This window comes from Phoenix dactylifera, unplaced genomic scaffold (genome assembly GCF_009389715.1).
Source record: "Phoenix dactylifera cultivar Barhee BC4 unplaced genomic scaffold, palm_55x_up_171113_PBpolish2nd_filt_p 000349F, whole genome shotgun sequence".
NCBI classification, from domain to species: domain Eukaryota; kingdom Viridiplantae; phylum Streptophyta; class Magnoliopsida; order Arecales; family Arecaceae; genus Phoenix; species Phoenix dactylifera.
The window spans coordinates 444,374-470,080 of NW_024067807.1; positions in this window are offsets into that span (position 1 = coordinate 444,374).

Consider the following 25,707-nt stretch of genomic DNA (forward strand, 5'->3'; position numbering starts at 1 on the left):
ATGTTGGAAGTAAGTGAAAGCCACTCATTTATATGATACTATCTTGCACCTCACTACATTCTTGACTTGTTAGCAGATAGATGGGGTGTAATGAAACTTGAGTTAGAGTCTGTTTAAATATGATAACAACAAGTCTCTATTGTCCTTGCAATTCTAGTTTCATACAGTAATACTTGTTCAAATTTCGAGTTAAAATTTGGAAATTCCTGACTGATGAAGTTTGTGGGTAACTTCACTACAAACCCTCACGAGACAACACTCGTCCGCTAGGGTAACCTAGGGGTTTAACGGCTTGTTGCACATGCTAAGTGCAATCGTAATGCTCTACGAAAGTGAGTATTTATCTTAGGATATTTATATAATAAATAACACATTTGCGCTCTCATTTTATCATTTTCGCACTGAATTGCTAGAGACTAGCAATAAGCTAGTTGGGGGGTGTGATGAGAGCACAAAAGTACGACCTATATATTACTAAAATTAGTGTTATTGCTAACTAATAATGATAAATTCACTAGATTAATATTATATTCGGGTTTAACATAGATTAGTATAAATTAGAGATAAAATGCACATTGAGTACAAATTTGACTTCAAATCGGGTCGGAGTCGGGTTCGGGTCCGAGTCGGGTTCGGGTCCGAATCGGCTCCATTTCTTTTGTGCTTTTGGAAAATAATTTTGGGCAAATCTAAATTGGCCATGTCATAACTATAAGGTGCTGGGTGACCCATGACTTGAAAGACTTGCAACTGACCTCTAGTCAGAACAGATGACCCGTGACGAACTTAGTCCGTCTGTCTACAAGCCAAATTTCATATCACATTATTTTATTCATATGACTAATTGGATGGAAATGGTATCTCCCAGACCTTCCTCCAAACCCAATTCCATTGCAGAAACTGGCACATGACCCATTTTCAGCCAAGCCAAGCACCCGTGCCAGCTCTTCCGGATTCCCAGCATCACGCGTCCGTATTCATCTTCCACCTCATCACCGGCGTCTCCCCAAGGCCGTGGTCCCAGCATCAAGCCATGATCCATGTCCCAGCAAGGCGTGATTTCCAGCGATCTCCCAATGCCCATCAAGCCGTGATCGGCTCCTCCGCGTCATCCCCACCTTGCAGCCAGCCCGTGCGGTGCCTCCCGTCGATCACGACCCCAGATCCATTGCGTCTCCTCCCATAGCGTCCACGTCTTCACCGCCATCATCGCCTCCTCGGTGATCCCTCCCATTGATCACCGCAGACCCAGCTGCCTTCCACTTCCAATCCCACGGATCATCGCCTCCTCACCAGCGCATGAAATCTCCCGTCGATCACACGCCCAGCAGCAGGTAATCCAGCTCCTTCCGACGGCAAGCCTCTTCCGGATTCCCAGCATCCAAGCATCCCGGAGCAGATCCACGTCCTCCTTCCAACCTTCCGCTTCCAATCTGGCAGCCCAATCAACTGGATCAGCCTCCTCCCTTCCCGAATCAACCTCTCAGCCTTCCTATGATCCCGCGTCCGTTCCGAAGAAGAGATCCCGTGCACGATCCCAGGCGCCTGTTCCTCCTCATCTCCATACGAAATCAAGGCTCGGGCGACTTATAAGAAGGGGCTCTCGGCTGTGAAACAGGGGAGTGCTCGGGGTGGAGGCCAATAAATAGAGCATTGCTCTGTTCTTGGGAAGAAGAAAGAAATAAAAAAAAATATATTTTATGTTGAAGGCCCACCGTGGGAGAGAGAGGGAAAGAAAATGCAATTTTCTTGTTTTTCTTTTATTTGTAGAAGGAGAAAGCATTAAGCTTCCAATCTTCATTTTATTTTTGTAATTTTTCTTTTATGCAATCCATACATTTATCTTTTATGCAATCTATGTTTTAAGTTTCAATTTAATTTCTGCAATTCATTTTATGCATTTTGGAATTCTTAGTTTTAAGATAATTTTAAAATTTTCTTCGATATTCGATCTGCAGTTTTCATTTATATTACGTCTTCAAGAATCGACCCCTACTCTACATTAGAATTTAATTACAAGTTTTCTTTCTTTCCTTTAGTTAGTTTCAATTAGAAAATCATATCAACATCCTCAAAATCATGTTTTTTCTTTTATAATTCAAAAATCGATTTCAAATCCGAGTGAACGTTCTAATTTTTATGCAACTCCAATCGCCTCCCTGTGGATCGACCTCTTACAACCACTATTCTTCGAGTAGGAAAGGTAAGAGTAGAATTTAAATTAACTTTTGTTCGTCGGTTCTAACAACGATCTGTCTAGCATATTTTTAGGTAGACAGGAAAAGGACGAACAGTTTACTATAAACTGTTTATATGAAGCTGGAAGGGATTGTGGGATCAAATCCGTTTTCCATTCCTTGTGCATGATCATGTCAAGCTTCTCAAGCTCCTCTAAGTCCTTTATCATGGTCAAACCATGATCACGGACAGACTGCCCATCGCGCATCTTGGCCTTGAAGAGCCTCTTGGACACTTCAAACCGAGCTGCGCAACTCTGATCACCATACAACTCTTGCAGGTGATTTAACGTGTTCCTGGCAGTCTTCATGTTCTCATGCTGGCATTTTAAGTTATTGGACATGGATGCCATTATGTAGCACCTAACTTTATTGTCATCATCCGTCCACTTAGCATGCGTCTTACGCTGATCAGTGATCGGACGGACTGGTAACACAGAGATTTCATGGTTTAGCACATACCCTAATTTCTCACAATACAAAACCATTTTTAAAATTACAGAGCCAGTCTTTATAATTGGATTGGTCAAACGGTTGTTCTCTAGGATATCAGTTAATAGTTTGGAAGCTAACTTTATAATCCTCATAGAGTAAAGATTCTAGTTAGAATTTTGTACTTGAATTTCTATTTGTTTTAGGGACTTTTAAAACAAACACCTCCCACCATTTTCTCGAATCTCTCACACTCTTCAGGTAAAGAAACGGAAACCTTGCGACTCTAGGTTTCAAGTGGAATGCTACGGTCCCACCAATTTACATGCCACCTCACCTAACAGTTATTGATGACACATAAACGATGAGTGTACAACTCTTGCACAATGCTTCTCAAGCAAGTTGTAGCGTTATCCGTTCTCTAAGTAATGAAGACCTCACCTAACAGTTATTGGCCCCATTCCTTAGTTAAGTCGGACCCACCGTATAACCGCAGAAGCAAAGTCGTCATTGGGTCCCTCACCTAATAGTTATTTGGCCCAATTCCATCTTTACCCCTACAACATCTCATGTCTGTAGATAGGTCCGGTCCCCCGATGCAACTTGCCCACTGTATCCAGCCGAGACAAATCAACGCCAGAAAGACCTTAGCAGCTCTACTACGGTGGAAGACCGCTAGACTTAATATTTAATCGAGGAGATTTTATTTAGATCTCTTTAATCATTTTAATTATTTACATCTCATGCAAATAATTATCTACCCGCTAGGCATAAAAATAAACATAAACAGTAAAGCATAATCATAGAATAGCTGGTGATGATCATGGATCCAGGATGAGGGTCATAGTACAAGCACATGCACGTCAATTAGTTAGATCGTCTTCAACTCTTGATTCGATCTTGAGCACCTTAGGTCCAATTGCAATCAACTCTTTGATCCATCTCCAATCAACGCTTGATCTTGGTCCACATAAATCGTGCTTGTGGAGGTATGCACCGATCAACCATTGACGTGCAAACACATCACAGATTACAACCCAGATAACTATAAAAAATAAATAATAGTTACATCCATTTTTCATGAGACACGCAGGTCTCTAATACATCGATTTAAGATGCACGCAGACATCTAAATTTTTGATTTACATGTCATCACATCACATCACAGAACATCGCAGAACATTTCAGCATATGTAAAAAGGGTCCATCCATGATCATCACCACATGCATCTCATGCATTAATTATAATTACAGATCTGAATATTTAACAGATTACGTCATCATATGAGTTGCTGATCATGCAAGACATGATTCTAAATACTTGTAATCACATTAACAAAGCAATAGAATCATTAATCTAAACACATAAAAATCAGCATGCAGAAAAATCAGCAACCTGAAAATTCTGCATGCAGAAAAATCCAGCAAGCATAATCTCTGAATTTTCAGATCTATCATGCCTTTAATGATTAATCCTAATCTTAATCTACGCAACTTGGCTCTGATACCACTGTTGGGATGCCGCACACGCCTCAATAAAATCAGAACGAACGCAGCGGAAGAGGCATGCGCGAGATCCGCGTCGCTCATCGCATGAACGTATTTTAAAACCGATGTTGGTAGATAGATTAGGATTAAAACTTTTACATAATATTAGGAAGATCAGATCTTCACCTTGTGCGGGTAGATATTCACCGCAATCTGATGATCGTGGTATTTGTTGAAAGGTTCGCTTGAAGCCGCACACGCGTCCGGCCTCTACGGGTATCCACACGAGGCAGAGGACCAATCCAAACTCTCTAATCTCCCCGGGGTGCTAGCTCTCTTGCAGAGATATGTTTTGATGGCTGAAATCCTCTCTTGATTTATCAACTCTTTGATAGATCTCAAGAGGAAGAAGAAGGACTTGAAAGGGAGGAAGAAGATCCCATCTTGCTGCCTCCTTTTCTTTTATTCTTGTGGATGGAAGAAGGGTGAAGAGAGAAAGCCACATACCACCCTATTTTTTTTTGATGCTCACGGCTGAAAACCCAAGAGGAAGGAGGCTTTCCCATGGCACAAAAACCAAGAGGGGAGGAGGCACTCTCACGGCACAAAGGGAGGAGAGAAGAGGGATCTCACGTTCCCTTTTTTTCTTTTTCTTTTGCGGGGTCCGCTCCTTATTCTCTCCTTTTTTTGGTGTTTGTTTGTGGCTGAATTCAACCTGGGAGAGGGGGCTGCCGTATCCTTTTATTTTTTGATGAGAGGAGGGGGCCACATGCTCCTCTTTTTTGAACCCTAGGTGTGAGCTCCTACAAATTAGGAGCTCACGGCTATCTCCTTTTTTTTTTTTCACATAAAAACCAAGAGGAGGGGCACGCCCCTCCCTTTTATCCTCTCATGCCCCACGCCCAAGCCTCATCTCATGAGGTGTGTGGGCTTCTCTTTCAGCCCCTTTAGTCCCCTCATGTTTATCCATAAGATTAAATCAATTATGACTCTTGGAGTCCTAATCTAATTAGGACCCAATTAAATCATGACTCAATTGAACTCTTCAATCCTAATCCAATTAGGAGTCATCTTAATTTATTAGCCAAAATTAATTAGGACTTTAGGAATCCCAATCTAATTAGGACTCATATAATTTTAGTCCTAATCCAATTAGGACTTTAGGAATCCTACTCCAAGTAGGACTCTAATTTAATTTGAAGTCCTAATCTAATTAGGACTCTAGGAGTCCTACTGCAAGTAGGACTCTTATTAAATAAGATCAAGCCATTTAATTAAGTCCAATTGATTTAATTAAATTGCAATCCAATTGCAATTATTCCTTCTTCTACTCACTAACTCTTAGTGAGTTAAAACAATTATCCATCAAATTGATAATTATAAATTATTTATGATTCCAAAGCATAATTCAACCATCGGATCGGTCAATACCTCTAATGTGTGTGACCCCATAGGTTCTATTCTATCTGGTAGTGAGATATATTGTGATTCCTATCACAATATCATTGAAACTTCTTTCAATGGGTTGGAACAATTCCAACTCTTCTCATTCGGGTTCACTGATCATCAAGTGAATGCCTCTAAGTCTCACAATCCACCAGTGACACCTAGCAGCATGTAGTGGCAACCCAGCAGAATGGAATAGATGAACCTCTAGGTGCAGTTAGTGTCTGATACAGTCCCTCTATCATGGATCCCGACAGGATGGAGGTCATGGATAACTCGTCAAACCTCATCATCTGTCATATGTAAAATTTATTCGACATTAGTTCGAGATTGGAGAACTCTTTTTCCAAAAACTACCTTGGCCAAGGATTTACGAACTCAGTCTCATAAATCACATAGGATCTCTCCTAATCTATCAAGGTCGATAGATTCTATCTAGATGCACCCCTACTCCTACAATGAACCTACTGCAGCCAATTTGCAACACAAGGACCCAAATAGATAGGGCCCATGTTTATGTGCTCATCAAACTACAGCAACCACATTGTGAATAGCCGAGGCATCGCAGGTCAAAGGATCAGTCATACAACTGCAACATCAAGTAAGTCACTGACGAGTGGATAGACATCCAAGTGACTACTTGCTTTGGTCACGCTCAGTACCCTTGTTCTCTAACAAGCACTTGCACAATCACTCCAGTGTCCCCACACTGTGAACTCAAGACTCGTCCATCAAAGAAAGTCATATGTGCACTAATCTCAGTGGATCGATCACCATCCTCGTGATGATCCATCGATCAGGAGCAATTTAGGAATTAATCACCAATGACACATGCCTCAAATTCTCAACTCTTGAGAATATGCGTCATCATCTTATTAATTTCTTGGACGATTCATGGACACATAAGAACATGAATGAAAAGAATGCCCAACTTAATAAATTCATAATTAGGTCAAGTACAAATTTATGTCCCAGAATAAAATAATGCGTCAGCCAAATTGGCTTCTAGGGCATACTTCTAATACCAATACCCAGGTCGAATTATCACAAATAGAAAAATTGGAAGGTGTTATCATATAAGTACCTTGATTGGCAACTGATTGCCCACTTTTCTTAGGCCGGTTCGGATCGAGGGATGCAATGTAAAGAGGACAGTTCTTCTTCCAATGTCCTTGCTTCTTGCAGAAGAAGCACTCCGCCTTGCTCTGATCAGCCTTTTTATTCTTTTTCTGACTAGACTAAGCATGGTGCACCTGTTTCTTTTGGATTTTATTTTTTTTTTCCCTTTCTTAAAGGAGCGACCCTTGGATGAACCTCCCACTAAGTTCACCGTCTTCTTAAGAAGTTGGTGATCATTCTCAAACATCTGTAGTAACCCCAACAATTGGTGATAATTCACTACAGGTTTCGTCATACGAAAATGAGTGAGAAAAGGACAGTATGATCCAGGCAATGAGTTTAGTATGGCATCCTTCCCCAGTTGATCATGAAGGGGAAAGCCAAGAGAGCTTAGATGCTCGATCAACTCAATCATGTATAGTACATGATCAGTTACCGAGGTCCCATCTTTCATTCAGGCGCTGAAGATGGCACAACTAGTTTTGTGCCTCTCAACGTCGTCAGGAACGCCGAATGATTCATTCAACACTTGAATGATATCTTCCGGCTGCGTATTCTTAAAATGCCTACTAAACTCATCACTCATTGCCGCCAACATGATGCATCGAACAGTGATCCGATCACTGAGCCACTTTTGATAAGTGTCTCTGGCCGATCTTGATGCATTAGCAGCGGGCTGCTCAGGTGCTTGATCCGTTATCACATAAAGGATCCTCTCATACTCTAGCACTATTTTCAGTTTTCTATGCCAATTATTGAAATTTCGACTAGTCAACTTGTCATTGTCCAACATTGAGCAAAGTGACAAATTAGTGGCCATTTCTGCATTAAAAAAAATTGGCTATTATTATATGAATTGACTAAACTCAATAGACTTGGACTTTAGTCTAAAGGTATTCTCACTATTTTATACAAATTGGTAGCCTCTACCTCTAATTCGAAAAATTACTCCTAATTCTTTAGTGGGCACTAGAACCTAATAGATCACATATAGGCCCGAGTGTGGCTCGGCCAACCCATATGCACCTATTGGTAGGTTCTTAACCAATTGCTTCACCAAGCAACTTCTAGTGATGATTTTGCCCTAGATTTTTCGGCAGGCGCGTGGCGCCTCCACCGAATACCCTAGTCAGGTCCAACCATTAAATGATAGGGTTAAGTCTAATCAACTAATAGACGACCAAGCCCGAGTGTGGCTCGGCTCACCTGACCGCCTATTGAAGGTACACTTAACTCATCATATATTGAATGACAATTCCAATGCTTGATAAGTACCAGGCGTGTGGCGCCTCCAATAATTATCAAAATATTGGACCCATTATCACCCAACTTAATGGGAGGCTATGACCTAGTTATCCCCATAATCATTTCATTTTAAGGACCTAATAATTTTAGAGAATTTCATAATTAGGATAGATGAGAAGATCCGGTTAGTCTAATTTCTCTCACTGACTTTACCAAATCAGATTAGACTCAAACAGGTTAAGGAGACACCTAAATCAGTCATACTGATTTTCCTTAAGGCATGGGCTAACTCGAATCATTAAGTGATCCAATCAAAATGTGATTGACCATGTCGGCCAGGTAAGTGAGATCGGTGGAAGGGATATACCATTAACTCGACAAAGACGAATCAGTGCGAGTAGCTCCCAATTAAAAACCACCGGTCAAAACTGCCAAACTTACCTTAGACACCGATTGGTTAATCAATTTCGATTTGATTACTCAAATGACTCGGGCTACACCTCTGAGCCTAAATCAAGTTCCATCTTAGTCTAATCAAAGACATGGAATTGATCAATCTACAACTATTGTATTTAACCTAGAGTTTTCTTGACCTAATCTAGTTACTACTTAATTAGATTTGATCAATTAACTCTAATTAGACCATGTTTGATTCTAACCTTAGGTCTAACCCAATCCTAAGAACTTGATTCAAGCTAACCCATATGCCCAAAGAATTATGCAATGTCAATTAATTGAGTTACAATTCTATTTCATAACACTTAATTCTCAATTATTTAGACTTATGAAAGTTTTGATCATTGCATATTTCTTTTTAATTACATATTAATTACAATCTTTCAGTTCTTAAAACATATTTTTAGATCTGAGTTTTTGTAATTAATCATATGCAATCAGATTTAATTCATGTCTAAGTCATTATGTTTTATGTTCATGCATCACATATACATAACAACATGAATTAATACAAACAACATATATCTTATGTATTTGTTTTTTCACTTTTATTTTTAGATCTGATTTGTTCATTAAAATCAGAGATCATATGAATCTTAAATTTTATTTAAATCTAATTTAAATAATATTATGATTTCAGATTTGTTCATGTTACTAATCCTAACACAAACATGCATCATATGCATCCAAAATTTCAGATCTACTTAATCATGCATAATCAGCAATTAAATCAATCATAAAAAGCACTTTAGATCTAATCTAAACATGTTAATGATTTTAGATTTAATTATAAGAATTAAAACATAAAAGTTTAAACATAAACCTGGCTCTGATACCGTTGAAATTTATTTCTAGGTTCTTCGGTGTTTAGCTTGCTGAATTTTTTTTTTTTTTGAAAACCATGGCTGAACCTGATCGGGTTGCCTACGTACCCTTCACAAGGAGAATCAAGCCACACGTAGTTCTTTTAAAGTTTCAAAAATACAGCGGAAAAATGAATCAAACAATTTAATTCATGCAGGCTTATAAGATCAAATCTAGAAATCAGCACATTAAGAACACATAGGATTATACCGAAATCGTTTAAACAATTATGCTAAAACTTTTATGCATGATTAACTATCAGATCTGAAACTTAAGAACTCTATTCCAATTAATCTCCGAATATCCATCGAATGGATTCTGGAGATATCTCCGTGAGGAGCCCCAAAAGAAGGTAAAACCTCGGGGAATCGGACCTAGACCTTGACACCATAATAAATGATTAATGCTAGATTAATACCTTTTATGATGGATGAAAGTTGTGAATCTGATTCTTGACTTCGCAGCCACGCACACGAATGGCCTCTACGAGAAGTACACGCGAAGTTCTGAAGGATCTTCTTCCGCAACAGTGCTAGCAGCTGCAGAACACTTGAAAGCTGAAATCTGCCCGCCGGAATTCAATCAACTCTTGATCAATCGTCTTGAAGCAGATAGAGATGAGGTTTGTAAGAAAAGTAGAGGACTCAGATCTGATCTTGAATCTTCTAGATATTCATCCTGAAAATCCTATCTAAAATGGTAAAGAAGAGGAGGAGGAGGCGGGTGAGGAAGAAGGCTGCAATGGATGTATTTTCGGTGCCCATGTTTGACCCCTCTTAATGGCCTCCGAATTTTCATTCAAAATTCGAAATTTATTTTCAGAAAACTTCCTTTAGTTGGCACATGCAAAGGAATAGGAACAACACAAATCAGATCTCAACCAAGTCTGATTTAAATTCAAATTTTAAACAGATGTGCAAGAGGGGAGGAATTTGAAATCCATATAGCAGAATTTTCCTACCTCTTGTCGCATGTATTTCATTTGAATTTCGAATTTAAATGATTCAGAGGTTCACACGCCAGCTGGGGAAGTTATTTGATGTATGAAATCATTTAATATATTGCTTAATGTTTGAATTCAAATTCAAACAACAAACAATGTTTCCATGTGTCAAGCAATGGGTCCATGCGCCATGCAATAATTTTGGTTTATTTAAAATTCATGAAATCCAATTCCATGTCACCACTAATTGCCACATCATCTGAGCCTAATCCTCTTGGGTTGCACCTAATCAAATTTGGTCAAACCCGAATTAAAATAAAGCAATTTGGTTGAACCCAATCTAATCAGGTCAGACCCCGATTGAGCTCAAATTGAATCCAATTCAATTTTTGGCTCATCCAAACTCAATCAAATTGAATTAATTACTTTGTGTTGGACCTAATCCAATTAGGTCAATCCCCAATTAAGAACAAATTAATTTAAAATTAATTTGATCAGCTTAAGTCCTTTTTGGTTCTGACCTAATCCAATCAGGTCAAAACCCTGATTGAGCCCAAACTTGAATCCAATTCAATTTGGCTCATCCTTAGCACAATTACTCAATCAAATTGAGTTTATTAGTAATTTAGTTACTAATTAATCCTTCAATAATTACTTTAATTATTTTATAAGATAATTTGCCAATCAAATTGACCAAATTATCCCTGAATAATTCTTAATCATTCATCAGCTTTCTTGATCAATCAGAAATCTTCTATGCGTATGACCTCATAGGTTCGAACCTAAGCAGGTAGTATAGGAACAATTTCCTACACTAATCGATGTGACCATCTAGCAATGGTACCCAACATCCGGATAGGCCGAATATATGCGAAGCAAATATTCTGGAATCCTGAACTATGGTTACTGTATAATTCAATTCCTTTGACTCCTAATGCTAGGATGACTTAGAGCTCACTGTCAACCCTATAATTAGTACATCCATTATGTGATTAACTTTAGATATTCTGTGACTCCTCACTGCGATTATCCTGGCCAAGGTTTTTGCTAAATTAATCACAAGACATTATCTCCCATTTTTAGGAGGGGTCAATTCCATCTTGACTCACAACTGACTACGCAAGTACTTGACTGCACCCAGTGACCTTCCGTCACTGAATTAGAAATTCAGGTAGTCCGGTACCAAAGTACAGTGAGTTGCTTGCTAGTCATAGGTTGCGGTCTCAGATCAGAGGGCCAAACTTATACCCATATGCACTCGAAACATCTCTCGATAGTAGAGCATTTCGGAATTGGTCACATTCAGTGAAATGTACTCCTACACTTCACCTGTGTGGCATACCAGTGTCTCCACACTCCTTGGTTAAGAGGACAACCCACGTATATGTCACACAACGACCTAATCTCGATAATGTTCTCGTCCTAGTAACAACATATCATTTGGTCGCGAACAAGTTTAAGGACTCAAAGATAAATCCTCCTTTATCATAACATAAGTCCTAAGGACTTCATCATATAAGAGTTCATTTGAAGATGAAATGATGAATAATGCCAAATAACACTTTATTAATTTGTCAATTCATTTACAAAATTCAATCATCAATATGCTGACGATTGACATTTAGGATACAAATCCCAACATTTCGCTCCTCTTCTTTACCTTCGTTATTATTTTCCTCCCCAATCTTATTGTCTACTACACGTCCACTCCTTAGGGTAGTCAAAGCATTGGCTTGTTCATGATGAATTGTATTTAGTTGATTTTTTGAGCCATGTATTATCCCCTAGGATTACTCACTGGTTGGCTTGGAAGCTTTTCTTCCTCTCGCTTGTTCAGTGCATTAGCTAGTTGCCCCTATTTGGGATTCTAGCTTGGCGATAGATTGCGTGTGAGAGTGCACCAATTGTGTAATGGTTTCCAAACCTTGAAGGGAGGTCAACACTTTCTCCTCAAAGGCTGTGTTTCTTTGGGGTGGAGGAGGAGTGTGTTGAAATTGAGTTGAAGGACGATAGGGATGAATATTTTGTGGGGTTTGAAAATTCTGAGAGTTTTGAAAATTTTGGGAATAAGGTTGGAAAGTATTGGGAGTCTGCTGCTTCCAAGAGAAATTCGGATGGTTGCGCCATCCCGGGTTGTAAGTGGTAGAATATGGATCATTACTGGATCGGAATTGCGTTTGGGCAGCCATTTACTTGTTCTTGCACAAATTCAGGGAATTGTGCTGCCGAAGGACACTCAAAACAGTATGAGACGGACTAGAGCAGAGAGCACAAATTTGTGCTTGGGAAAAGTTTGGAAGCTGTTCTCTAGATATTAGTTGGTCCAACTTGCGGGATAGTGCATCTACTTTGTCAGATAGACCTATGGACTGGCTAACTTCATATATTGTTCGTTTTCTTTGAGAACTCGGGGGTGCTTGATGAACGGAGGAGGCATGGTGGAGGAAATTTTCATTGAGATTTTCAAACAATTGCCATGCCTCATGTTCACTCTTAAGCATGAAAGTTCTCCCACAAGAAGCATCAACCATTTGATGATTTCGTTCAGACAATCCGTCATAAAAGCATTGCACTAGTTGCCATTTGGGTATTTGATGATGCGGGCATTTTCGGAGTAAATCTCTAAATTTTTTCCAGGTTTCATGAAATTCTTCCCCATCAGACTGGGAGAAGCTCGTGATAGCACGCCTAAATTGGTTCGTTCTTCCTATCGAAAAATATTTTTTTTCAAAAATTCATGTTGCATTTGAGCCCATGAAAGAATGGAATTGGCTTCTAATGAATGGAGCCACTGCTTAGCCTATCCTTAAGGAAAAAAGAAACAGCCTAAGTTTCAGAGCATCATCAGTGAAGTTCTGAATTTTGACAGTAGTGCAGATCTCAAGGAACTCATCTAAATGTTTGTATGGGTCTTCATTGTTGAGTCCATAAAAAGAGGGAAGCATTTGGATGACACTAGACTTAATTTCAAACTGCACAGCAGCAGTGGTATCAGGTAGTCGAATACAAGATGGAGAGGTATAAATGGAAGGAGTAAAGTACTCCTTGAACAGCTTGGATTGTTCTTCAGCCATCTCGACAGGTGGAGCAGATCCTATGGTTCTATAGGTGTGGATTTCGGCTCGAAGGGCCCTAATAGAACGCTCTATTTCAGAATCAAAAGGTACTAATTTAGGAGATCTGGAACGACACCCTAGCATACACTAAAGCTTGTTGGATCAATCAAGTACAGTCAAGCATGCACTAAAGGAAAAATACATCAAATCTTTGTGTTTACCCTAAAACTACTAGACAGCTCGTAACTGGTTTGAAGAGGGCACCTAAGCCTCCAATCTGGTCTAATGAACTGAGTTGACCAGGTAAGCTCCCAGGTAAGTGGGGGGGTCACGATGCGTTACAAAGGTCCCACTTAAAAACCACTTGCCTCGAACAGATGAACTGTCTCCCTTGGGACAAAGCTTGCCTAGACATCAACTGAGCCACAGAGCGAAATTGGTGCAACTTTCGATGATCTTCCTCCTATTGAGCTCGAATATCCCTAGGGGCCAACGTCTAATTGATTTTAATTAAAATGATAGCTATGTGAAAATTGATTCACCTAATTTGGGCAAGAATCTGGTGATGAAATCCAGTTCTTATCTTGTTGGGGTGATTGCCCTTACTATATGCGGATTAATTGTGTGTGTATCAAGCATGCATTCACACTTTTGCTGAAATTAAAATCAAATAATCACCACAAAATTTCAAGCTAATTGGGAATCAATTTAAATAAGAAAGGTTTAGAGGTTACCAAAGAAAATTTTTCCAGCAATTTTTTTTAATTTTTAAAACAAACCTCTACAGCATTCCTTTTCAGCAATTTCCTTTTTGATCGTCCCAAATTTCCTCTTTGATTCCTGATTAAATAATACCAAAATCAAAAATTAGTAAGAGAGAAGAAGGAGATAAGGAAAGTAACAAAAAATAGAAAATATTTTTATTTTATTTTAGATATATATATTTTTTGAAAGTTTTTTTGATAAAAAGAAAAACAACTATACTAACAATCCCCGGCAACGGCGCCAAAAATTAATAGTCAACGTTAAAGACCACGCAATAGCACGTATCTAGTAGAATAGTGATTACGGGTATCGATCCATAGGGATTGGGGTACAGTTGTTTTCTTAAAAATAAAAATATTGAAAAGAAAGAGTTTGTGAAGAAAATTAAACTAAGAAATTTACTAATAAAAATAATGCAATTAAAATGATATCAGTTTGGAAAAAACCTAGGGCAAGGAATTCACCACTAATATCGGAACAAGGGTTATTTGTATTTTAATTTCATTCTTGGATTATTATGCAGATCGGCTACAAGCCTAATAAGCATTTGAATAAAATTTTACAAAAGTAATTTAGGAATAATCCATCTTCAGTTGGCATGAAATGTCTACCCTAAAACTATTGTGGTAGGACATTGCATCTTCCCTAAGCATGGACTATTTTATATTTACTTAGTGATCATGAAGAACAGTTGTATAAACGTCATACTTAAAATCACAGAAATTAAATATGAGATGAAATAAAATATTCATTAAGAACAAAATAAAGTTTATACAACTTCAAGAATAAAAATCAAAATACAAAACCTTAGCCCTTTGTTAGGGCTGCATCCGGCCCTAAAGAAGATCAGCCTTCCATAGAGTCGTGGGGCGACAACAGCGATGTAGAGGACTCCTATCACGGCTATCTCCTTCCTTTCTGTGTCTTCTCCCTGCACTGGATTCGGTGGGAACTTCCTTAGCATTTCATCTCTTTTCTTCCCATAATATCCCAAACTATTCTCTCACTCTTTATTCGATGGGAACTCCCTGAGAAGAGCGATTGGGATCAACCGGCTCACTCCCTCCGAATGCCCTCGTCTTCATGCATCGATTCCCTTTTATAGCCTTCACACCTCTCTCTCCTCCCCTCTTTTGAATCAAGGATAAGGATGCAGAGATTGAGCTCATCCGGTCGTTGGAACAGGGGGCAAATTGCTTACGGCTGAGATGAGGGAATTCATTGAGAGGGCCACGGATGTTTGGATTTGTTCTGCAGATAGGAGCTGTTGGATTTACTCGCTCTATGGACGTGAAGTGATCCGAAAACATTGTAGATCTGATTCGGATCCTTGGAGAAGCTTTGCTTGCTGACTTGTTGTTCTGGAAGTTGGGAAGAACACACGGAAGGAGCCGATGCCGCTGATCCGCGGTATGCATGGGACGGCATGGATGCTCGGATTTGCTGGGATGCAATTCGTGAAAGATTGGATCTTCGAATGGGTAGCTGGCTTCCAGATGTTGGGATGCGAGAGGCTGGATGTTGAGAGGATCTCGGCTGGAAGCTCTGTTCCGAAGCAGAGGAAGAAATCTGATCTTGACGTTGGGGATTTCATGAGATCAAGCCGTGGACGATGAAGTTAATCCAAAGAAGGGTGAGGATGATAGTGTTATTTTGATGATTAACAAGCAATTATCTAGAGTATGTTATAAGTTAAATCGATACTTCATTTATAAGTCTATTACTCTCAGTATATTTGTATAAATTGATATAGATACATTTCATTGTTTATTTGAATGAATCTAACCTTGAGATGCAGCAAAGTGTGGATTGAGTCGACCCAAAGGATGATTGGGTCGACCCCGGCACATCAAGAAAGCATTTGGCACACTTCTGCAAAAATGGCACAGATGAACAGTGAGTTGGGTCGACCCAAGGAAAGCATGAGTCGACCCAAACATCAAGATCCTCAAACAACTCAGAAATGGTTCTCTGGATTTACTGAGAGGGTCGACCCAAGATATAGTTGAGTCGACCCAAGGTTGAGTCGACCCAAACCCTGTGTGGGTCGACCCAAAGGCAAGATAGAAAAGAAGACAGAAAAGGTTCTCTGGAAACCCTGTTAGGGTCGACCCAAGAAGAAGTTGAGTCGACCCAACTGAACCTTGAGTCGACCCAAGGAAATGTTGGGTCGACCCAAGTGAAGGAAAGCTGAATTGCAAGTTTCTGTGTTTCTGAAAGTTGGGTCGACCCAAGAAAAAGTTTGAGTTGACCCAAGGTTTGGGTCGACCCAAGAAAAGTTTGGGTCGACCCAAGCACGGGCAGAAGCATAACGGCTAGTTGTGCAGAAGTGCTTTTTGGACTCCCAACGGCTATAAACGGCTAGTTTCTTCAATCCAACGGTCAAGAAGGACTATTTGGAGGTTGGAGAAGTATTTAAGAGGAAGTATTCATCAGAGAAAGTGAGCTTTGAAAAATACATCAAGTGCATTCAAGAGAGAACCCTAGTAAGGCAAGCTTCATCCAAGTGCTTCATTCAAGAATCAAAAGAAAGTGGTTGAGCAGATTCAAGAGTCATCAAGAGCTCCATCCATCCTTGAAGAGTGAAGCATCCTTGACAAAGAAGAGAGAAGTCACATCAAGCGATAAATATTCTCTAAACTCTTCTTTGTAGATTATATTGTTATATTTGCTCATCTAGGAGTTTAAATCTTCTTCCTTTGTTTATTAAACTACTTGTAAAGGTTGGTTGGTTAGCCCGCAAAACCAACGGAATAGGTTGATTGGTGAACCCGGGAAAATCAATTGTAAAGGTTCGTTGGTGAGCCCGTAAAACCAACATAGGTTGTTGGTAAGCCCGTAAAACCAACGTAGGTTGTTGGTAAACCCATAAAAACCAATTGTATAGGTTCGTTGGTGAGCCCGTAAAACCAACATAGGTTTTTGGTGAACCCGGAAAACCAAAGTGTAAAGGTTTTTGGATTGTGAGCCCGGAAAACAATCCAACTGTAATCCGCGGGATTATAGTGAATTCCCAAGGGGCCGCTTGGGGAGTGGACGTATGTGCTAAGGAGAGCACCGAACCACTATACTTCTTGTTGTTTGTATTGTGATTTGTTTAAGTTCACTAACTTATCATTTAACACAAGTAAGATAGTTAAAATTAAAAGAAACTAATTCACCCCCCCCTCTTGGCTTGTCACCTTGGGCAACAAGTGGTATCAGAGCAAGGTGCTCCAATAGTAATTATTGATCTCACAATCAAGAGTTAAAGATCATGACAACCCAAGTGGGATGTTCTATGAGTGAGGGATAATTAATTGATAGACCTCCACTATTTAATGGTATAAACTACCACACATTGGAAAGCACGCATGCGCATTTTCATTCAAGCACATGACTACGATTTATGGAGTATCATAGTCAATGGGCTACATACAAATGCTAATCATGATAAGAAAATGGCTCAGCAAAATGCAAAAGTCATGAATATTCTATATTGTGCATTGGATGATAGTGAACTTAATAACATATCTTTTTGCATGACTACTAAGGAAATATGGGAGTATGCTTGAAGTTAAATATGAATGCACTAATATTTCTAGTAAATTTGAAACTAGCTCCGAAGAAGTAGAGCAGCAAACTGAAATTAAAATCCTTGCTTTATGGCACATGAAGATAAGGTATGTATTGGAACACAAAGTGATTTCTCATTCCAAGATAAAGTACATGCTGAAACTCAATCTGATTTTACATTTGATGAACTTCATGATGCTTTTTCTGATCTATACTTAGAATATAAGAAGCTTTAGTTTAAAGAATAAAAAGCTAAATCAGAAAAATCTATCTCTTGCTGAAAGCTATGATATAACTCAGAAAATAATAAATTACTTTCAGAAGACAATGAAAGGCTAACTAAAGAAGTTAACAAATTTAAGCCTATAGTTAAAAATTTACTATCAGCTCTGAAAAACTAAACTTAATGATAAATAATCAAAGAGCTGAATTTGAAAAGGCTGGATTAGGATATCAATCTTGGTACACACAAAAATTCCTTAATGACATATGTGTTAAATCCTCCACTATCTATCATAAAACGGATTCTAATTTATCTGATGAACCTAATGAACAAAAACAGAAAATTAAAAATCCATTATCTTACTTATATTAAATCGATGTTTGTTAAATTTAATAAGAGTATGCAGAAATACATTCCTTATAATCCTAAAATCTGCAAGCCTATGGACAAAATAGCTATTAAGAAAATATGGGTTCCAAAAGGAACAATAATAGCTAACCTACAAGGACCCAAAAGAGCTTGGGTTCCTAAGTTGAAAATCTGAATATTTTCTATAAGTGTGTCTAGCACTCAAGGCTCCAACAAAAGATGTTAATTTAGACATTGGGTGCTCTAGACATATATTAGAGAATGAAACTTAAAATATACTTAAGAAAAATAATTGAAATGAAAAAAATAATGAAATTAGTAATCCTTGCATCTCATCATTCTCTTTGCCTTAGTATCTAATTAAAACATAAATTGCAGGTATTAATCAATTTTGTGATATAGGTAATATTTTAAAAAATATAATCAAATCACTTCATTTTATAGTATGCTTTACTTACTGCTGGATAAGTTGCTAAATGATTAATCAATTTATTAAGAATAACTCTATGAATTCTCTATATGCTTGATTGAGAGTTTTTATCAATGGTATTATCTTTTATTGATCATAGACATGAGAATGTATACTTGGGTATGACTTTAAATATATGCACTATGAATACCAAGATTAAAGAAACCACTTTTGGCATATAAAATCAATTCATACTAGTATGTACTTAATCTCAAAAGACTTTGTCATTGGCTTACTTAAATTAATTTCTACAAGGTCAAAGTTTGCTATGCATGTCATCTAGAAAAACAAACTAGAATCATTTCGAAATCTGAAAACATTGTTTCCAACTCTTAGTCTTTGAAAATTCTCCATAAGAACTTATTTGGATCTCTAGGATAGTGAGCCTAGGAGATAAGCTTCTTGACTTTGTAATTATGGATGATTTTTCAAAGCTAACGTTGGTTTTATTCTTGGCACTTAAATTGAAATATTTTCTGCTTTGGCACAAACTTACAAAAAGATTTCAAATAAAAAAGTTTTGCAAACTGGGAAAGTATCATGGCACAGTTTTGAAAACTAATTTGTTAATAAGGTTTGCACAGAAAACGGTATTGAATACAATTATTTTTGCACGAAGAATACTATTACATATAGGGGTTATAAAAATATAAAAATAGAACCTTTGTTGTGTAAGGACAATGCTTTGTGATAGCAGTTGATTAATGTTATCATCACAGCTTGTCATATTATAAGGTTTCTATTAAATCTATTTTTGAAGAAAACCCCATATGAACTCATGAAAAACAGAAAATCAAATGGTGCATACCTTATTTTTTTTTTTGGGTTATACATGTTATGTTCTCAAGAATGAAATATATGCCAAATCTGATAAAATAAGTGTTTCTTTGGATATTACTCTCTAAGCAATGCATATAGAATATTCAATGAAAAGATACCAGTTATAGAAATGTCAATTCATATTATTCTTATTAAAACTAGATCTTTTATTGAGAATATATTTTGTCATTTTTGCTTCTATTTAAAAGACATTAAGAAGAATGAATAAGATGATAATTGGTTAAGTTAAACTAAATCATTTTGAAAGGAATAAAATTTGAAATCTTATTGAAGAATCTGAAAACTTTTTATATTTGGAATAAAACTGAGTTTTTCAGAAACACACTAAATTAAGAAGAATTTGTGATTACTAAAAGAATTAATCAGAAAAGATGAAATAGATCTTGATGAAATCTTTGCATAATTAGAAGCCAAAGATAACCACTTTCATTTGATTGTTTTATGAGACTTGTATTTTGTCAAATGAATGTGTAGAATGAACTTCTGTATGGTTATATTATTAAAATTTTTATGTAAAAATAACCATCTATATTTGAAAAATATTCATTACAAACATGATAAAATACTATTTGATTTAGAACAAGCACCAAGAGCATGATATGAATGATTAAGTAACTTTTTGATAAAAAGTAATAGTGATAAAACTATGTATCAAAAAGAAAAATTCTGATATCATAATTGCTCAAATATATATTGATGATATTATTTGTGGTGCTACTAATGAAGCTTTATGTAAAGTTTTTTTTTTTAAGATCATGCAGGGTGAGTTCGAAATGAGTAAAATGGATGAACTAATCTTTCCTCTCGAACTCCAAACTAAGACAAATAAGAAAGGGGATCTTCATTGGCCAAAGTAAGTTTACAAGAATATTCTTACAGAAGTTTGGCATGAAGAAAGGTATATCTATGACCCCATATTGTAGAGTTTAAAAATAATGAGCAAGGTAATTTTATTGTTTGAAGCTGTATTACTATATCATGCAGCTTGTAGGCCAAATTGTATGCTCATTTTGTGCTTATATGCAAAGATATCAAACTAATTCTAATGAATCACATCTAATTGATATCAAAGATTCATAAAAATCTGTTAAGATAATAAAACTAAATACTCCAATCTTAGGTAAAAGCAAAACAAGTATAATATATTCAGCACATTTATAAGAATTATGTGAGCATTCCTTTGGATGGGATAAAATCCATAATCAACTATAATAGGAAGAGTTTGGAGTGAACATTTTTAAAGAGAAAAGTTTAACCTTTCTACATTGCTCATCATAGGGATGGTGTCAAGGGAGAGGCTAGTGGTAATACCCGGCACTATTGACCCAACTATTCGGTGTAGGGTATATTAGGGACGGCACAAGAGGAAGGCTAGTGGTAGTACCTCGTGCCCTTCCAACTCTACCGGATAGGGAGCAAATAGAGTATAGAGCATAGAAAAGTAAAACCAAAAGAAATGAAGATTAGAATATTCACTGAGTGGTTAAAGGAAGAAATTCAAAAATGAGGAAATGAATGGCAAGATAAATGAAAGTATATAAAAAAGCTTGTGAAAAGCCAAATGAAGTTTCGATCACTTGAAAACACACCTTAAGGATAAAAGCTTAAACTTAATTTAAAAATGCTTCTATCATTGCATTTTTTGTAACTTTCATTATATACTTCAATGATTGCATCATTTTGGGGAATAACTCAATATGATTTCTAGATGAAAACTACGGTTTAAGAAAAATAGAATTACTTTGGATACCTTGGTTGTTTGCTCCGATACGCATCTGAAACATATCATTTTTTATCTTATAAGTGTACTGAAATTGGTCTAAATGATGTATTTTTCAATGATCTTGATTGCAAATAAATGGTTCTAAACATATGATATTATTTTGATATTAAAAAGATTTATGGTGCTTCATATATACATTGCTGAAAAACTATGACTAAGAAATTAATATTTTAAATATACACTCCTACATAATTAAATGCTTCTATCATTAAAAAGAAAAGCTATTTTTAAGAAGAGAGTTAATGATCCTAAAGCTTAGAATATATCAACTCACTTCAATAATTCTTATAGGAAAGAAAATGTAATTACTTTTGAAAGAAATTTGATCTTCAAAAGAATTATTTTCTGATTAATATCTCCATACATATTCAAAAAAAAATAAGAGGAAATATAATTTATTCTTGAAAGATTAAAAAGAGTGATTGCTATAAATTTTGAAAAATTCTAGATCACTCTACATTCTTGATATTATAGAAGAACAAAAAAAAAGGTTTGAAAGAAAATGCATCTTTTGAGGGGGAGCTTTAAATACTCAATCTCTTTATTGAAAATTATCTTCAAACTCTAAACTCTCAAATGGAATGATTAATTAAGGGGGAGAAAGAAAATTTCAGAGTGAAAGATCATATAGAACTTAATCGTATAAATTCGCATCTAAAGATGAGACAAAGAATACTAAATGTAAAGTGGTATTAAACTTTGTGCTTCATTGAATATCTTTTGAAAGTTGGATTTCCATCTGTATTCATCGGCAAATTATTTATTTCTGAAAATTTAATTGAAAAGGATTCCATCTGTCTTTCGAAAATTTATCTTGGAATCTACTAATGAGCTCTTATTGGCTTGCACTTTAGTGTTTCAATCCTGAGCCAATTCATTTTAATTGATTTTGATGCTATGATCTTTAAAGGAGTAAAAGAAAGTCTTTAAGAGAGCTTTAAAAGAACTTCCAAAGCCCTGAATTTTATGTATCCTACATTGCATAAATTCATATTTTGGTATCTATGCTCCAATACTTTTATATCATGAAAGAACTTTGAAGTCATTAAGAATTAAGGATTCAACATAATCTTATATTTTTCGAGTATATAAATTTTGATCTTTATCTGCTCTTATACTATACTCTAAAAATTAATTAGATTGCTCTCATGTTGCTATATACTTAATATATTAAAAAAAAAGGGTATTGGATTTTCATTCGTGCTTTCTTTGAATATTATTCTTGATACTCCTTGAAATAACTTGAAAAGGATTCCATCTACACTTGATTTCAAAACTATCTTTGGAATCTACATTTAGAGATCACTTCTGGCTTACATCCTTAATATCTCATTCCTAAAGCCAAACACATAGAAATAAGATATCATTTTATTAAGGATCGTGTGCAAAATGGAAACATATGTATTGAGCATATATGCACTGAAAAATAATTAGCCGACATATTCACAAAACCCTTGAGTGAAGATAGATTCTGCACGCTAAGGAGGGAATTAGGCATATGTGATCCTTTTTATTGAAGAGATATAAAAGGGAGCAAGCAGTCTCATGATACATTCCTTCCATTTCTAAAAACCTATGAAACATGAGTCAAACTTGTAATCTATAGATTTCTTACACATGTATCATTATCCCAGAAAGAATTTGTAAGGATTGGAAGCAAGAAAAATTTTTAGAAGCGAAAAGGAAGAGAAAGGAAAAGTTTTTGAACTTGGGTCGACTCAACCCAGAATAGGGTCGACCCAATGATGCACTCGCAAAAATGCTTTCGCGAAACTAATCTCCCAAGTATAGGAGATCGTACAAGTAGTAAAATCTCGGAAGTCCGAGGTCGAATCCTCAGGGAACGATCTATAGATTATTAGCGTAATTTTTAGATGTAATTTTCAGTTGAATAAATATGTGGATTAAGATGATGTTTTGAAGTTTAGAGAAACTAATTAATAGATTAAGTTCGATAATAAAGAGATGGTTAGGGATCCGGAATCCCCCTTGACAATAATACATTCAAGATATAAACTCTACGGTTTCTGATTTAAAAGTTCAAATGTAGGATAGATCTAATCATGGAATATATTGTTTGAATACACGAACTCAATTTCTAAGCATTCGTCGTGCCGGTTATGTCTACGACAAATCAAATAATAAAGTAATCCATGCATCAATAGATATAAACCATTAAAGAACTATCTACAACATAGGCAAGCAAGAAACCAAAACATATCAAAAGATATGAATTGAATAGAACAATAGTTTAGAGTTTACTCCAAGAAAGTAACAAGTCAAGGGTTCTCCCATCACCCTAGACCAAAGGAATTAGCCGGCCATCAACATGAAAAATCTCCCCTGTTCCTGTTCCCTTTTTTTTTCTTTTTATTTCTCAAAAGGGCTGATGCTCTGTTTCTTCCCTCTCTGTTTTTTCGAATGAGCCTCCCCCCAAACCCTTCCCTGCCGAGAGAGATAACAAGCTAGCCTTCTCCCCCCCCTTCTCGCACGCGGTGGAGACGAGCTGAGAACGCGGAGCGGACGCGGAAGGAGCGGACGTTGATCGATGGTGCTTGGACGCGCATGGACGGCTGCAGATGCTCGCGATTGGCTGGATGAACGCGTGGATCTGGAAGAATCGAACGCGGAGGAGTAGATCTGAGATTTCGGAAGATTGCGATCACCATGGGATGCGGAAGCTGGAAAATCGCTGGGTAGAGGCGTGCGTTCGTGAGGAACTCGGACGTGGACGGTTGGGTAGCGAACGGATGGAGCTTGAGATGGAGCTGGGACGCAGACGATTAGATCATCCAACGCTGAGAGCTGGACACGGGAGATTCGCACACGGACGCGATGGAAGATTCGCGGATGAGGCAGAATCCGGGAGAAGCTGGATGCTGGGTGAATCGTGATCACGGAAGCTGGGATTTCGGGATAGCTGGGATGGATCTGATGCACGAAATCTGGACGCGGAGGATGCTTCGCGGGAGGAGCGGACTCGGATGGACGCTGGGATGGAGATGCTCGCGAACGACTGGATGATCACGGGAGATTCACGTGCGGATGGAGACGGAAAGGGTGCCTTGGGGTCGCGAATCCGGAAGCAGTGGATGCGGGAAGGTTTCACGGACGGCTGGGCTTTGCTCGTGTGGATGCTGGCGATGTTGTGATGCTGGGAGATCTTCAAATGGACGCACGAAATGGGGAGGACATGCTGCTGCTGGATGTGGCTGCACCTAGTCGGCTAATGCTCCTTCTAGTGTGCAACTAGGATTGAACCATGCTGTTGGCTGGTCACCTGCAGTGATGCATCTTTTCCAGACCCAATGCGCATTTTAACTTTGATTTACGATCACCTGCACCCCACAAAAAATATAATATTAATGCAGCACTTTTATCATTATTTGTTAGCAATAATACTAATTTAAGTGATGTATAGATCGCACTTTTGTGCTCTCATCACCCAACGTTGAGTCGACCCAAGAAAATTCTTGAGTCGACCCAACGTCGGGACCCCACTGTTAAAAGGGGGACCCGTGAGCTATCTAGAGCACTGTTTACCCTTTGTCCTCTTCCGAAAACCCTATTTTCCACTCTCAAATCTTCTCCAATCATCTCCAAACAGTAGATTACTTCAATATCTTGGAGAAATGGGACCCAAGAGAGCCGTAGCCAAGCGATCCGGGAGAGTCTCACGATCTTGTTTAGAGCCTAGGATATGTATCTAGTTCTCATATGTATTTTGTGTTGATCATGTATTTTGAACCTTGATTGAAGAACATTGTATTTGCTTTTGTTTTTGGGATGATTGTACTAAAATGTTCCTATTTTGATCAATGAAGTTTGAATGTTTGTTATTTATTGTGTCTTTTTCCATGTACCTATTTGATGATAACAAAAAGGGAGAGAAGTAAAGAAAGAGTAATAGGGGAGAAGTAAAGATAAAGTAAATAGAGTAACAAAAAGGGGGAAAAGTAAAGAAAGAGTAATAGAGGAGAAGTAAAGATAGAGTAATAAGAGGAGAAGTAAAGAAAGAAAGAGAAATAATTTATAAAACAAATTGAAAATCATATAGGAAAGCATATACATCCAAGGGGGAGCAATTTGCAACAATGAAAATGATCAAGTCAAAAATTTCTATCAAATTTCAGAATTTGGCACATAGAATTTCAGACTTTGGCACGCACCTTTCACACCTCGATATATAACCTGAAACTCATGTTTTATCTCAAATTTTTGGAGTTTCATCTTTAATGAATTATAAATGAAAGGGGGAGCAATTCAAAAAGTCAAATTGGCAATATTTGAATGATATAGGGGGAGACTTCACTCTTATATATGAAAAGCTGAAATTCAGCAAGTTAAGCCCTTTCAAAAACTGATTTTAAGATAAGTATCAATAGGCTCATACTCTTTATTTTGTAATCATCAAAAA